The sequence below is a fragment of the Triticum aestivum genome, chromosome 3B, assembly GCF_018294505.1.
Source record: "Triticum aestivum cultivar Chinese Spring chromosome 3B, IWGSC CS RefSeq v2.1, whole genome shotgun sequence".
Classification (NCBI taxonomy): domain Eukaryota; kingdom Viridiplantae; phylum Streptophyta; class Magnoliopsida; order Poales; family Poaceae; genus Triticum; species Triticum aestivum.
The window spans coordinates 763,727,995-763,733,560 of NC_057801.1; positions in this window are offsets into that span (position 1 = coordinate 763,727,995).

Sequence of the window (5,566 nt, forward strand, 5' to 3'; positions counted from 1 at the left end):
TCCGTCAAATATAGTGTAGCTGTCTAATATCATTTGTGATGGTCTAACCAGAAAATATCTATAATGTTTGAGGCATCTAGAGTTCGTGATTCATTTTTCTTGCTCTTCTAGAATAGATTTTACTCCCAGAGGTTGGTTCTAACACGTCGTGAAACCCTCCTATGGACATAAAGATGTCGTCTCCAGGCCATCACTTGGAGGAACTTTGATGGGCAACGTTTGGCTTTGTAAAGAGCACATCGTTTTGCCAACCATTTATATATAGAAATGATGGACAATCACAAGATTTGCATCGTGGTGTATGAGCATATTTGTTTCCCGCGATTCTATTTCTTAATTCTCCCTACATTCATTCACATATTAGATGATAAATCATTTAGATTATCACAGTATATATAGGTGTGCAAATGAAGATTCTGCAAAAGAACTTCTTTGTGGTGAGAAAGTATCTAATTAGCTTTAGTCCATGTTTAATTTAATCATCAGAACATCTACTGAATATATATGTTCATTCCTGCAGTATATCATATTACATTTTTCTTATACAGAAATAAATTATTTCCATATATTTTGATGCTTCCCGTAGTTGTTTGATCCAAGGAAACAACCAAGGGACAAGAAAATATATTTTACAACGTACTTAGTGACCTTGCTGTTTGAAAAATAGACAGTGACGATCCCTTATATATTTTTTTCTAAACCCTGTTTGGATGCTTTGTGGGAGATACTGAACACAATTCCTGGCCCGTGAACAACAGTTTTTATGCCTTATCTCCATCCACAGATCTATCTTCTATCTACAGATATATATCTGTTACTTATATAGATTTCCCAAGTAACAGATATATATCTGTAGATAGAAGATAGATCTATGGATGGAGATAAGGCATAAAAACTGTTGTTCACGGGTCAGGAATTGTGTTCAGTACCTCCTACAAAGCATCCAAACAGGGTTTAGAAAAAAAAATATAAGGGTTCGCACTGTCTATTTTTCAAACAGCAAGGTCACTAAGTACGTTGTAAAATATATTTTCTTGTCCCTTGGTTGTTTCCTTGGATCAAACAACTATGGGAAGCATCAAAATATATGGAAATAATTTATTTCTGTATAAGAAAAATGTAATATGATATACTGCAGGAATGAACATATATATTCAGTAGATGTTCTGATGATTAAATTAAACATGTACTAAAGCTAATTAGATACTTTCTCACCACAGAGAAGTTGTTTTGCAGAATCTTCATTTGCATACCTATATATATTGTGATAATCTAAATGATTTATCATCTAATATGTGAATGAATGTAGGGAGAATTAATAAATAGAATCACGGGAAACAAATATGCTCATACACCACGATGCAAATCTTGTGATTGTCCATCATTTCTATATATAAATGGTTGGCAAAACGATGTGCTCTTTACAAACCAAATGTTGCCCATCAAAGTTCCTCCAAGTGATGGCCTGGAGATGACATCTTTATGTCCATAGGAGGGTTTCACGGCGTGTTAGAACCAACCTATGGGAGTGAAATCTATTCTAGAAGAGCAAGAAAAATGAATCACGAACTCTAGATGCCTCAAACATTATAGATATTTTCTGGTTAGACCATCACAAATGATATTAGACAGCGACACTATATTTGACAGAATTCCATGTCGGTTAAATTATCTAAATTTAGAATGTTCTTTGATTCAGCTAGCTGGTGACTGTTTTTTCTATAATATCCACATTTATAAGAAAAACACTACGTGAGTTTTCGGTTGATTCAGGTCTATGTCGCATGACTGAACATATACATAGACTGACAACCTTTTTCAAAGAAGTGCATGGACTGGAAAGTGGATTTGTAATTAAGCATCTGCAAGAAATAAGAGAAAATATTTGTGTATTTCCTATACGAAACCTGGAAAATGTGAAACAAATAATTAAATAACTGATTAAGCATTAGCTATACCACTTGTTCTTGATTGCCCATGACATGCATTGGCGTCATTTGCTGCTGAAGTATAGAATCAATGGGAGAACTAAACATTTAATGTTGTGGACATAGCATGAATAATCAGGGGAGGGTAACAAAATATATGAGTAAAATTTATCTGAAACAGAGAATTATAAGTGTACATAGCTATTTTTTCCTGCTGAATGGGCGAAGGGGCGTCCGACAATGAATTTGAGGAGAGTCGAGGAGGTGAACAGCTTTGCTGCTAGTCTTTCCCAAGAGGTTTACTTGAGCATAAATTTGTTGGTTTTACTTCCAACAAATACTTCTCCCGTGATACCTTCTTGGCCTCTTGAATGCACATACCCTCCATGTCTGCAAAGAGTACTATCAAAAAGTCAAATCAGAACAGAGTTTAGTTTGTGCTTCTAAGATACGGATCCTATTGAATAATTGGTTGAGCAGAATTGAAAGAACAGATTCATGAAAACAAACATGAAGTTTTTATTTGTAAGAAACAAAGAGAAGTAGACTCGACAAATCATGTAATGCAAACCGACTTATCCACTTCTCAACAGAATTAGAGGAGGTGATCGAGTTTGTGCGCAAGTACGTCCCAATATTTGGTGAACTGAATCTCCTAGTTGGATGGCACATAAACTAAAAATCATACCCATCTCGACAGGCCTGAAACCAAATGACGCACTTCAGCAAAATAACAAATAGGTTGTACTTGCTGATTGGAGACCAAGTCTCAAATTGCAGGATGGACAACATAAAAATTTTAAAAATCAAAAACCCACTCCATCCTTTTTCCTTGCATACTTGCAGTAGTCGATTATTTCCAGCTTCACCAACAATGGAGGCTCCCCTGATCTGAAACAAACTGCCTTTGCACCGCCTTCTCCACCAGATCGCCCATCATTGTTTTGTCCGGGCATGCAAGCTGAGATTGGAAAGGCCTCCTCAAGAAAGATTGATTGCATCATGTTTGGGGTAGGGTGGATTCAAAGGTTGCATAGGAAGGCGATACTGGGAGGCTCCTTGGATTGTTTTTAGATGATATGTGCGAAGACTCGAGGAGCGACAGGAGGAGGAACGCCGGAACACAGAGGAGGATAATCAGCCCTAGCCGATGGTGGAGGACGCCTTGGTTCCTCGGTGGGGAAGGATCGGGGGACGAAGTATCCAGCGAGGGAGGGTTTTTTAGGGATATATTTTCTAGAGTTTTTCCTTTTCACTAAACCATCACGTGAAACCCTTTTTTATATAGGATGTGCACGTGGAACAATTGGTCAGGACTCTGTGATTTATCTCATATATGAGGCTATCAGTTTTTCTTTTCATCAAACCATCACGTAAAACAGTTTTTTTTTTGTCAAAAGGAAGTGCATGTGGGACAATTGGTGAGGACTCTGTGATCTATCTCATCTACGGCTATAAATTGTTAATTTGGAGATCGGATGGACCAAATTCTTAGTTAATGAGGATTAACGTGGTGTCTCGGTTGGTGCTTCCAATTAGTAAATATAAGATATGAGATATAAGATTATAGCAATCTCCACTGTCACATCAAGTGAAACACCTATAGAAAAGATATGTGTGTGCTCTCGATTTGTATCTAGTAAGGCTTCGTATCATCTTTCTTGGCACTGTGCAGTGCATGCAAAGGGAGTGTCATTGTCTTTTTAATCAATTGTTTGACACGTATTTTTCTATTTTAGTTTCACAATTTTGTTCTAACACCTAAAAATGGCGGCACCACTCAACATGGACTGGAGGAGGCTAATTGAACTGAACTATGCAAACTAATAGAACTACTAAACCTAATTGAGGTTCAAAAAAATTAAACCTAATTGAACTGAACCAATGAAACTATACTAACTAGTAACTAACTAATCCATCCAAATCCATGTCTTGCCCTATTTGAACCAAACTAATGAAATTAAACTAACTAGTAACTAACTAATCCATCCAAATCCATCTCTAACACCTATTACACTAAGAAATTTATTCTAACACCTAAAACATAAGAAGAAGAAGAAAAAAGGCGGCACCGCTCACCATGGACTGCACGAGGCCGACAAAGGAGGAGGCGGATGGAGGCGCGTCGGAGAAGGCAGACTGCGGCGTGTTAAAAGAGGTGGAGGCACAGAGCTTTGATCCGGCGTCGAAGGTGGCGCGGCGCGGAGGAGGAGGCGAAGACTTGATGTCGAAGGGAGAGTTAGTGGGCGCGTGGCGGCAATGACAACGGCATATGGCAGGGGAGGAGATGGAGGAGGATAATGGGATAGTGTGTGTGTGTGGGCGCGCGCGTGAGAGAGAGAGAGAGAGAGAGAGAGAGGTGCGGCGTTTGGCCAGCAGCCCACGCTAGTGGAGTGGGTTGGTGGGCCCCATGCCACCCGTATTAATTTAGTGTATTATTATTTTGTAATCTATTCTTTTTTTACTTTTACTTAGTATTATTATTTTGTTGTCCATTTTTTACTGTAATTTCAGGTTTAATTAGGTTACTTTTCAGTAGTATTTTAATGTTTAATTTATATTTTATTTAGGTTATTTAGATTCTATTTTTTATTGTGGTTTATTTTTAGCTTAGGTATTACTAAGATTATTTTTCAGTAATTATTTGTTTATGTTTTATTTATTTAAGTCAACCCAGATACATATATTACTAAGAAAACATAATACCGACCTGAAGGCTAAACAATAACTACTAATTGTTACTCGAGCTAGCTAATTGCCTAAGCTAACAACATCATCACTGCAATGTCTCACACAAGAAGAAATGTCATCACCGATTCCTCTCGGAGTATGAGCCCAATCATAACACAAGCTAAAAGTGCATATCGTGCCTTCTTAAATTTTTTGATCTGTGCTCGCATCTCATTGTTTTGGGCTTGCATCTCATCATATTTTACTTGCATCTCATCTAGTTGTTGTGTCATAGGTCCATTGTAGTATTTGAGCAAGTCTTTTACGTAATTTTTCACGAGATGACTCATATCCATGTGTGGCAAGAGACTCCTTTCTCCACATGTATATACATAATGATGTGAGCAGCGTGAGTTTGTATGCATGCTAGTTTGCTAAGCAAGGGAGATTTTCTATCATATACCTTTCCATGGCCAGCGCAGATGAAGAACTCTTGTCATGGAATCCATGGTGTGTATGCAGTTCTCGTATCAAGGGGGAATTGGAAGCCGCAAAGCATGACGGGTGGCCTTGCTGGATTCTGGACCGCTTTGTCATCGGTGGTGTTGGATTTGCCGCCGGATCAAATGGACGCGCTGCGATAGTGGGATGAGCCTCCAAACATGGCCGGCTGCATAGGCCACAGTAGTGAGCTCATGGCCGAGCTTACTAGGGCGGAGTGTAGCTCGGCCAAGGCGGTGGAGCCCCAGTATTTCAGATCTCGGCCAACATGGGCTCGCATGTGGGGCTTGTGGCGATTGTCGAAGCTCTGATGTGTCCATTACCGGCCACGTAGCTAGGAGAGGAAGACCAAAAACTAAGAGGAGCTAGCCAATGAGAACTGAGTGGGGAGAAGAAGAGAATTGGAAAAAGAAGTGAAATCATAGGATGAACAAAGAGAGGCAGCAAACACTTATGTAGGCATAAGT